The sequence below is a fragment of the Arachis duranensis genome, chromosome 8 (genome assembly GCF_000817695.3).
Source record: "Arachis duranensis cultivar V14167 chromosome 8, aradu.V14167.gnm2.J7QH, whole genome shotgun sequence".
NCBI lineage: Eukaryota > Viridiplantae > Streptophyta > Magnoliopsida > Fabales > Fabaceae > Arachis > Arachis duranensis.
The window spans coordinates 35,947,616-35,958,614 of NC_029779.3; the positions used below are offsets into that span (position 1 = coordinate 35,947,616).

At 31.5% G+C, this 10,999-nt stretch overlaps 1 long non-coding RNA gene across 9 annotated transcripts; it reads right to left on the reverse strand.

Annotated features, from left to right (window-relative positions):
• Window positions 1-2,470: 2,470 nt before the first annotated feature.
• Window positions 2,471-5,695, reverse strand: LOC107462340 (uncharacterized). 9 transcript variants are annotated; one of them, XR_008002059.1, is made up of 6 exons: window positions 5,106-5,695; window positions 4,892-4,969; window positions 4,514-4,636; window positions 4,163-4,259; window positions 3,093-4,085; window positions 2,471-2,748 (listed from the first exon to the last, which is right to left on the reverse strand). It is a non-coding gene; the product is annotated as an uncharacterized LOC107462340 (long non-coding RNA). The 9 variants fall into 9 exon arrangements; XR_008002056.1 differs by having other exon boundaries at window positions 4,892-4,987; XR_008002058.1 differs by having other exon boundaries at window positions 5,101-5,695.
• Between the last annotated feature and the right edge of the window lie 5,304 nt (window positions 5,696-10,999).

Sequence of the window (10,999 nt, forward strand, 5' to 3'; positions counted from 1 at the left end):
GCAAGAACAGAATGATCACTTTCACAGCTTTTAACTTGGGCTTTTAACTGCTTGTTTTCTTCCACAAGATCACAAGCATTTTCGGCCTCTCTTAATTTTTCTTTGAGGAAATCATTTTCAGCTTTAAGAATGAAATTTTGCTGTTCAAGATTTTGATTTTCAGTTAGGAAACATCTTATTTTTTCAGAAAGATGATCTATCATGAGGTGAAGGTCTTCAGTATTAGAGTCTTGAAATGATACCTGATCTATCTCATTTGCCATGAGACAGTGCTGTGATTTAGTCTCAGATTCTTCATCATCATCATCTGAGTCATTTTCCAAATCTTCCCATGTGGCCATCAGTCCCTTCTTCTTCACCTTTTTCGGCTTCTCTTCCTTTTTCAACTTGGGACAATCAGATTTGAAATGTCCCATTTCCTTGCAATTGAAACAGGTTACCTTGCTGAGATTTTTCTTAGTCCTCCTGGAGCTGCTGCCTTTGCTTTTGAGCTTTGCCATTTTCCTGAATTTTTTTGCAAACAACACAAACTCATTTTCAAAAGAATTATCACTGGATTCATCATCCAGAGGGTTAGTCACAGATGAAAAAGCAATTCCTTTCTTTTTTGAATCTTTTTTCAAATAGGAGTTTTCAAAAGCAAGAAGATTTCCTCTCAAATCATCAAGTGTCATGGAATCTAAATTACTACTCTCAGAAATAATTAAAGCTTTTGTTTCCCACTCTTTTGTGAGGCATCTCAACACTCTTCTCACTAGCACAGATTCTGAATGTGTGATTCCAAGAGCATCTAAGCCAACAGTGATGATATTGAACCGTTCGAACAGTTCATCAACGGACTCTCCATCCTTCATTGCAAACATCTCATATTCTCTATTTAACATGTCTGTCCGAGACTTCTTCACAATGGTAGTTCCTTCATGAGTGATTTGCAATTTGTCACAGATTTCCTTTGCCGTTGTGCATCGTGATACTCGTCGGTATTCCTCAAAGCTGATAGCACAGTTGAGCAGATTGGTTGCCTTGGCATTTAACTCCACCGTCTTCCTATCTTCCTCGGTCCAGCTTGCTTCTGGTTTAAGAGAGACTACTCCTTGAGCATCTGTGGTAGTTGGAAATTTAGGACCTTCCAAGATGATCTTCCAAAGTCTATAATCCACGGCTTGTACAAATATCTTCATCCTCTCCTTCCAATAGGTATAATTTTTCCCATTGAAGAGGGGAGGTCTGTTGCTTGATTGACCTTCAGCCAGATTGTATGATAACACATTTGTGCCACTGTTTTCCGCCATGAGGATCTTTACTCCAAGCTGCAAAGCTTGATCTCTTTGAGACCAAGCTCTGATACCAATTGATGGTTTCAGTGGCTAAGAGAAGGGGGGGTTGAATCTTAGCCCCCTTTTTTCTGATGCTAACACTTGCTGACCTTCAGAGAAGACTTTTCTGTTTTTGCTCGTCACTGGACACGAGCAACTTTGTTTTGTCTCGTCCTTTGCCACGAGACTTTTTGTTTTGTCTCGTCACTTGGCACGAGAAAATTCTGTCTTTTGCTCGTGTGTGATAGAAAACAGAAATGGAGTAGAAAGAGAAGAAGATTGCACTAATTATTTATATTTGTACAATAGACTTAACACATAATCAAATATAAAAATATACACGTTAAATTCTTTCTAATTTTAAAAAATGAATGTTAAAATTAATTATTCGTAAAAAATTAAACTCTTTCGTATGAAAATAATAACTAAAAAAATTATTATTTATTTATTTTTTATCTACAAAAACTTTAGCCTTTTTAACCGATAAAAACTTTTATTCTTTATGACCTTTCTGTAAAAATAATTTAATAGTATAAATAAATTTTTTGTGCCAAAATTTATAATGTCAGGACTGACAAAATTTTAAAAAATTTATGTTTCTATAATATTATTACCGATAAAAATACTAGTTCATGGCTAAATGTTCCGTGCAATCAATCCAAACTAATGTGTTACTTAATTTCATTGTTTTTCAATTTCTATATGAAGTCCAAAAGACAATCCTAACCTCTTAAACTAATTTTTGAAATGAGTTAAACTCCTTTTCTAATATTCCATGAATCGTTTATTATTATTAACAATTCAAGCATTTTAATTCCATCCCGTTAACTTGATGAGCTAATTCAATCTATCTTGATTGATTGCAAGTGTGCAACAACATGAGAATAGCGAAGTAAATCTAAGGCCTCATGCATACTTTCAAAACCCCTAGTCACTAGATCAATCTAAAATTTTATTGAGAAATACTAGAGGACTATCAGAATTTATTACTTTTAGCTATCAACCCAATTCTTTTAGTTTAGTAATCCAACAAGATATTTTATCCCACACTTTTAGATATTGATGACCAAAAACAACAAATTTTGATTGCCGTCTAGCATTTTTCTTATTTTACCTAAACAGGGGGTAATACAAGACAAGTTTGCAGAATCTGGTAATCCACAAACAACCTACAATCATGATATTAATGTTGGATTGACCAATATAATGGCATAGATAATAGTAACAACTAGAGAATTTCACTTCATCAAATATTAAACACACCAATTTAAACATAGATTAGAATAGACAATCCAACTCATCACCATAGTCTCTTGGTAATTTGAATTCGTTATTGATAGATAGCCCTTCAATCACAGGAGGTTTTAGCCAGGGGGCCAGTTCATTTGTCGCCCTCCGAGAAGGTGCACATGAATGTGGTACACTGATTGGCCTGCCAAAAACAAACCATCAATAAAGACAGTCCGACATACAAGCATCCTGCGTAAGCAGGGTTCAGGAAGTGCTTCACCCAAAGAGTTTAATGTAAGCAGCTTAGTGTTATATTTTCGAAGGTCTTTGGTATAATATTTTACAAAATACAAGAGTGGAAACAAGTGTTTTGTTACCCAAATATTAAAGGAGGTCAATGTATGCTTTTAGAAATGGGAGGCCATTGAATTTGACCAAACTTCAAAGAAGACGATCATAAAGTTCCCAAACTTGATAATAATAACCATAACTCATACAAGATGATTTGATAAGAGTTCTCATATTGAGATTGATGGGAACACTTACAGCCTTTTGGTCCATCGTTGATTACAATTCTGAAGCCATCGTCAAGGCCTTCTTGCTTTGCAACCAGTTTTGCGGTGTAGAGAAGGCGGCCAAGAATCTCAGTGTGCCTCTCCTCAGCCTGGAAACAATACCATGAGAATCGATAGATTAATATATAAACACAAGACCTAACCTAGGCACACTAGAACAGTTGTAAGCGACACTTCAAGCCATCGAAAGGTTACCATTCAATAATAATAATACTAAAAGTTGCTTGTAAATAAGTCAAGCTAATTATTGAAACGGCCAAAATGATGCATATGCAATGTGAAGTGGATTTACAAACTAAAATATGTCTGTAAATACCTTAAAGGGAATAGCAAACAGCATAAAATAAAAGACCAATATTTTAATGTGACAAACTGACAACATATGTTAGAGTGATGGATGCTTAAATCCATAAAAAAGAGTGCCTTGTATTCTGTTCTTTTCCTTTGAAGTGATGCTAATCAGATTCCACTTCAACACAGAACTCAGCATGAAGTCCAACTTTGAACTCAATTTGCTACCAGGACTAATTAGGTTATGGTCAAATTGCATAGGAAAATAACAAGCAACTATGATATGGCCATAGGTTATATAACCTTATAAATGAAAATTGTCATGAAATGCATATCATGGACAAAGGAGCAAAATTGATCAGTAAGTTTCTGATAGTGCTTTCATGGTAAAATTTATCTCGCTAACAAGAAGTAAACAACAACAATAAAGCATGTTGAGTATAACTACAATTATAATTGAAAATAGCAGTGTTATTGAGCACAAACTGATAGAAATTCTTCCCATGAGTGCATGAGTGTGAGAGCAAGTGTGTGCCTGTGCAGGATGCCTGTGTCCAGATGATCAAATTGTGTTTAATGCACCCACTTTGTACCCCGTTCTATTCTCTCTTATTTGGTACGTTATGTTTATCCCTTTGCTCGCCCATCTCTGACATTCCATTTCCACCATTTGCTACAAATCAACACAAACAAAACAAATTAATTAATTCCACTTCTTAATCGCTCACTGCACAGTTAAAACATATGCACCTTAACCACGGGTTTCGTAGAATCATCTAGGACTTGGATCATGAGACGGTCAGCAGGCCAAGAAGGATTACAAGCTACTCCAATGGAAAACCTTGTACTATGAATAATAATAATAATTAAATAAAAATTAAACATGGTGTTAAATAAATAAAATGATAAAAATTAAATAAGTATCAACTCATTTTTCTTCTCATCAAACTTAGTACTACAAATCAAGCAACTCAATTTTGAGATTTCAATTAGTTCATGCAAGTAAAAGAACTCATTAGGTCACATGCAGATGAACCAAGCGGTGCTGAAGAAAATTAAACAAAGTAAAAGCATTAATAAGAGAGTTATATATATAGGTACCATCGAATCAATGGATTTCTGATTCATGCAATACTCCTCAAGCTTTTGAAGCTCCATGAATTACCTTTTTCAATGATATGGAGTGCTTACAGCTAAAGAACCACACTCAGCAATGATTTTGTGCTGCATAAACACAAAAAAAAGGAACAAAACTTAGTTGCACAAATGAACCAATTAACCTTCTTAGATTTAACTACTATAATGACAGCAAAAGAACCAGGCAACATTATTATATGAGGCTCAAACAATTATCATTTAAACTTCTCTAACTACTTACGAACTGAAGAATCAGAGAACTAGGGAAGCACAAATAAATCAGAGAATAAACAACATAAACAAAGAAGCACAAATGAATTTTGTTCAGATGAGAAGCCAAACCTTCTAGTAACCTTGTTCTTCGGGAACTTGACGGTACCTGTGGTTCTCTCCTTCCACCAGTTCCGTTCCTTGTCAAATCTGTAAAACTTCGATTTCCTAAAATCAATTGGAAAAGAATAATAACAATTAAAAGCACAGATTCATTGTAATATTCGAAATAAATGATGAAATGATGATCAAAGATTTACTGAAAAAGCACGAAGATTTACTCAACAGCTGCGACGGCGACCACACTGACGGCTCCCTCTCACGCGTCCCCCTCCTCCGCGACGGCAACGGTTCTCATGGCTCCGTCATCGGCAACCAGGAAGCACGACGGTGACTGGCGCGACGGAAGCAGCTCCTCTTTCCCCTCCTCGGCGACGGCGATGAGTGAAGCTCCTCTAGCGGCGGCGACGCGTTTGGTGACGGCTTCTCCTTTCTCATCGTCGCACACACACACTCTCTCTCGGGTTTGACTCGACAGCGGCGGCGGGATGGTCTTCGACGGAGCTGGCAGCAAGGCAGCGTCTCCTTCCTCGAGCTCTCCTCTTCCACGTGGGTGAGGTGGTGCGTGTGTGTATTGTGTTGTGTGCGCAGGAGAGGGGAACAGGGGGAGTGAGGCTGCGGCGCTGTTGTGAGGGGAAAGGGAGGGGGAGTGTGGTGGGTGTTAGGTTAGGGTTTGTGAATTAAAAAGGGGTAAGGTTAGTGTGCCGGAACAGGGAGTGCCAGCGATGTTCTCCGGCGATGTTCCTTGGAAGGGCCTTTTTCTTTAGGGTGAATACAAAGGGTTGGAAGAGTTTTAGGGTTCGAAGGAGAAAGATAGAGTCTCGAAGAGGGTGTGTAACTTTTTTATAACTTTTTCTCTCATTATAACTTTTTTAAAAATTTTAAAAATCTTTTGGCTACGCTTTGGAAGCGTGCCAAAAGAGTTGTAGGAAATGGCCATGCTTTTAAAATGTCACTATTACAAAATTCTATCGCCACGTTTTAAAAGCGTGCCTGTTTCTCTCAGCGTGGCAAAAACAAGTATGGCCAAATCTCGAATCAATTATCACCCTCATAAAAGTGTGGCCGTAGACTCCTTTTGCCACGCTTTTTAAGCATAGCAAAAAAAAAGTGGCCAAATTTTTAATATATCGCCACTCTTATAAAAGCGTGGCTATTGACCACTTTTGGCCATGCTTTCCAAGCGTGGGAAGAAAAAAGCTTGGCCATAGACCTTTTTTCTTGTAGTTATATAAGATGTAATAATGACAATAATTTAAATCTAATGTCTTGCTGTGTCATCAATTTATACTTGTTAGAGGAGGATTTTGAAAGGATATTTGTCATTTATAAATTAAAAAATAAGAGGGGAAAGAGAAAATGATTTGGGGGTTATTTTTGAAGGTGGATAATGGTAAATGAGTCCAATATTGGGAGGCCGGACAATTAATTATTATCTGGTGTGTTGAAGGATATTTTTTCAAAGTTTTTTTCGATTTCAAATCAGAATGAATCTATTGTAGGAGATTGTAAATTTTGGGATGGGTTAAAATGAATTTGAAATTTTTAATGGAGAAGGGAGTTATTCCAATGGAAGTTGGAACTAGTTAATCAACTTCAGGAAATTCTACAATTAGTCAAGTTAACAACTAAGAGAGAGGACCAATTGGTGTGAAAATTTTATAAATTAGGCATTTAGGTCCAGTTTGGGTAAATAACTTAAATAAGTTCTTTTGGAAAAAGAGCTTAAAACATAAGGGCTTTTATTAAAAGCAGCTTATAAATAAGTTATTTTGTGTTTGATTTTTTAGTTATAAAAGTACTTATTTTAAAGTTGTAGCGTTTGGATAAATAACGCAAAAGATAAATTTTTTTTATAAAAGAGAATGAATATTAAAATAATCATGATAATAAATATTTTTCCAATATTGAATGTTGATTTTACATAACCTAGTCACTAATATTGTGTATGATATGGTAGGTGAAAATTAAAAATAAATATAAAATGTGTGTTAATGTATATTTTATTGCTGTTTTTTATTTTTTATTTTTACTCCTATTAGAACTCTCTTCTCCTTTATTGAGGTCAAGAACTTGTTATAATTAACTATGAAGATAATAATAAGCTATAAAATTACATATGAAAAAAATAAAATTAAAACTGAAATTTCATACCACACTTGAATACAAATTTAATAATAAAAAATAGTGATAAAATGATAAAAAAAAATACTTAGAAGGAATATATGCAGTAAGTTGTTCAGATGTAATATTGTCTGAAAATGTGGTGGAGGATCAATACTTCCATCAGATGTTTCATTACGTAAAAATGGTGAGACTTGGAACATTGCGTGAGAATGATGGTGGAAGGCTAGTGCTTCTAGCAGACCTTGTGTGAAAATGGTGATGAAGGGTCAGTATTTTTCATAGAGTCAAGAAGGAAAGTAGATTTTTTTTGTTTTAAGATTAATTTTTTTAAGTAAGTGGAAGAATGACTTCTCGAGAAGCAAGAAGTCATATATTTCTACTTCTTCAAAAAGCTGCAAATTAATTTTTCGAAAAGTTAAAAATTTTTTTAAAAATAGTGCCAAACACATAGATCGTGACTTTTTATAATCCAAAAGTTAAAAAAAGTAGCTTCTGCTACTTCCCAAACGGACTCTTATTCTACTAACTTCTTTTTGCAGGTTTTGCAGGCAAAAACACTTCCAAAAGACATTACGAGTTATAGTTTCATTAGTTCCATTTAGAGAGGTTTAGTACCTTCATGAATTGAGTTATTTTCCTGGTTTGTATTAATTGATAGAGTCAATACTAAAGAGAGATTATATAGGTTAGGCATTTTTGATCATCATGATAGTGTGTGTGTTTATGTAAAAAGGATGTTGAGGACTTTCACCACTTATTTTTTCGGTGTCAGTATACTTGGCAGGTGTGGTGTGCCTGGTTGTTTGACTATAGTAAATTGTGGACTATACTTTTATTAAAAAATTAGTAATATTTTTTCAAAAAATAAAAAATAGTTATGTTGGCTCAAATATTTTACTATAATTTAAAATACCATAGTTCAATCTTCATATCTTGCTTTTATTGCACAATAATTTTTAGCTTTAAACATTCAAAACATGTTGGATTATTTAGACTGAATTGAGTATATTCGCATTTCGCAACTCTCTATTCAATAAGCAACACTTTCTCTACCTTTGAGTTCAAATATAAAAAATTAGGTATTTTTTACTTATATAATTTAATATTATTTTATATTTGACTGTTTATTTAATTTAATTTTTTATATGATAAAAAATATTAGAATATTCAATAAGTATTGATACTATCGTATTTGTATAAATTGATAAAAAAAATTCAATAAATATTATAAATTTTAATATTTGTCCTTCTAACTTCTTTTGTATATATTTTACAGGATATATATTCAAATTTTTATATAAAATAATCATGAAAAATCAAAGAATTGATGCATTTTTTTTAAGAGGAAGGTTAATATTTAAGAAGGAGAACATATAACTTTTACAATATCAACACCTGTAAATAGTTCTTTTATTTTAATGAATCGCGAAAAAAGTGAGATACAACCTTCAAAATTTAAAGAGTTGCATCTGATTAGTTTGACCTTAATTTTTTGAAATGAGACCCTGGAAAAAAGCTTCAAATTTGGCAATATCACTCAAATCAGGGAAATCGGATTAGACGAACTTATCTTAAATGGGGTCCATATCAAAAATATATTGACAATTATTTTTTATCTGGCCCCAAATTTTATTTCAAACTCTGTCACTGAGTATATATATACAAGAAGACTATGAGTTTCTAATACAGTAAGTTAATTAACAACTCTAATTAACTGCTGATATGAATACTCATGCATCAAATGTTATACATCAAATATAAAATTAAATTTTTAATATATCAAATATATATACTTATTATTATCTTAAAAATAAATTTTTTGATTGTTACTTAAATATTAAATACCTGAATTTAATCACATTAATTCACAAATTTTTAGAAAACAAGAATAAAAATCAAAACATAAAAAGTTAGCTCTGATATCACAAAAGAATTACTTTTTTTTTCTCGGTGCGTGTTGTAAACACATAATTATCCTTGTGTGGTATCAGAATTTTGGCTTTTCATGTTTTAATTTTCATTTTTGCTTTTCAAAAATTTGTGAATAAATATGATTAATTGATGTCGTTTTTAATATTTAAGAATGTGATGCAGTTATATTATGTTTATTAATAATTATTTTTTGTTATGATTTTAATCAAATTTTTATTTGATTTTATTATCATGAATTTGGAACATCACAATTCAATTTAAAACATAATCGATTAGGATCTCATCCAAATTTAGAATTTAAATATAGAATAAATAATTATTCTTAATTCTTATTTAATATTCTCAATTATCATATTATTATTATATTCTTGGTGCTAGCAAAAAATATAATAATATTCTATTTAAATTAATATAATTATTTATTTGATCAAATTAAAATAATAATTAAATAATTCTATAGCAAAGATTAGAAAACTCGTTAGTGTGTAACCTCATAGGTTCAACAATATAAGCTGATAGTAAATTAGTCATACTAAATTTACTAATCAAGATTGACATCTAGCAACACTCCTTAACGACTCGAAATTATGAAGTAATATATTTTTACTAAGAATCCGAGAAAAATAAAGTATAACTCGTTCATTTTTCTAACTCTAGGTTAAACCTTAGAGTATGGTTTGATTGTCAAACTTTAACTTATTACTATTATTATAATGAATGTGAATGACCTAAAAACTCATTTTTTTTGTTCATTTAATTTCCTTAACCAATGTTTTATTCATTTCAGCCATTATAATTATAGAGCTCAAACTCTTTACCGAGAGTTGACGGATCTCTTATTGACTAATTATTAATTCTATAAATATTTAAATCTTACTCAATATCTATTTAACTAGCACCCTAGGGTATTAGGTGCCTGGAATCAAAATATAATAAATACATTGTTAATTATTATGATAGTCGCAGGTCAAAGAAACTTTAGTATCATATTCATCTTGAGAATATCCTATTGACAAATATGCAGTAATTATAACCATTAGAAATTTTCAAAATGAGTCAGTTCAATGATCATATCTCTATATGTATCATCTATATATATAATTTAATAAATAAAATCTATTAATCTTCATCTAATATATATATATATATTGATTTTTCTACATTATTAATGCCCTTTTTAATAATCATATGATCAAGAATAATTTAAATTAAATTATAAACGATTTATCTCTTAATATTATGATCACTATCACAATAATAAATATCTGAATTTAATCAAAGACCTTATTATATTAATTTTTTGATATAATAATAATAACAATTTATTTAACATATAATTAATTAAATTATGGTCATACTAATTATTTCTAACAATCTTACACTTACACTAAAGTCAATCATAATAAATTAGATTTTAGATATACTATTATCTCAATAGGTTGCATTTGCATTATTTTTTGTATGTGTCGGTGTGAGTTTGTATGAGTTGAATGTTCAATAATTATATGCGTCACTCTGTCACTATTTTTTTTTATATAAATTTAAATAAGTTGATCTTTCTTTTTCATGATATTATCTAATTTAGTAAGGCAAAAATTAATTTATTGTAAATTAAAATTTTATTTAAAGATTTATTGACACATAAGGCGAAATTTTTTTTTGTTTACTCAAACGGTATCTAAGCGGACGAGTGAGCTGACCACTCGACCAACTCAAGTTAGTTCATAAGGCAGAATTTAAATCTTTGATATTTGTTAAAGTGCATTAGTGAACTAATTAGGCACAGGATTCGGTGGTCCAGGAACCTTCGGACTACTTAGTGGTCCAAGTAGAAAACATGTTTTTAGAGTTTTTTTTATGAATTGCTACGTAGTCCTTGAACTAATTTTAATTACAAATCAACCCCATATATTTTATTTAATTATAAAAATAGTTTTTTATTTTATAAATTATTATTTTATCAATTATCTATTATATTTATTAACAATCAAATACAAAAATAACAACCAATTATATCCTCCATTCATCCTAATAATTCCAATTGATTAAAAAATTAACGTT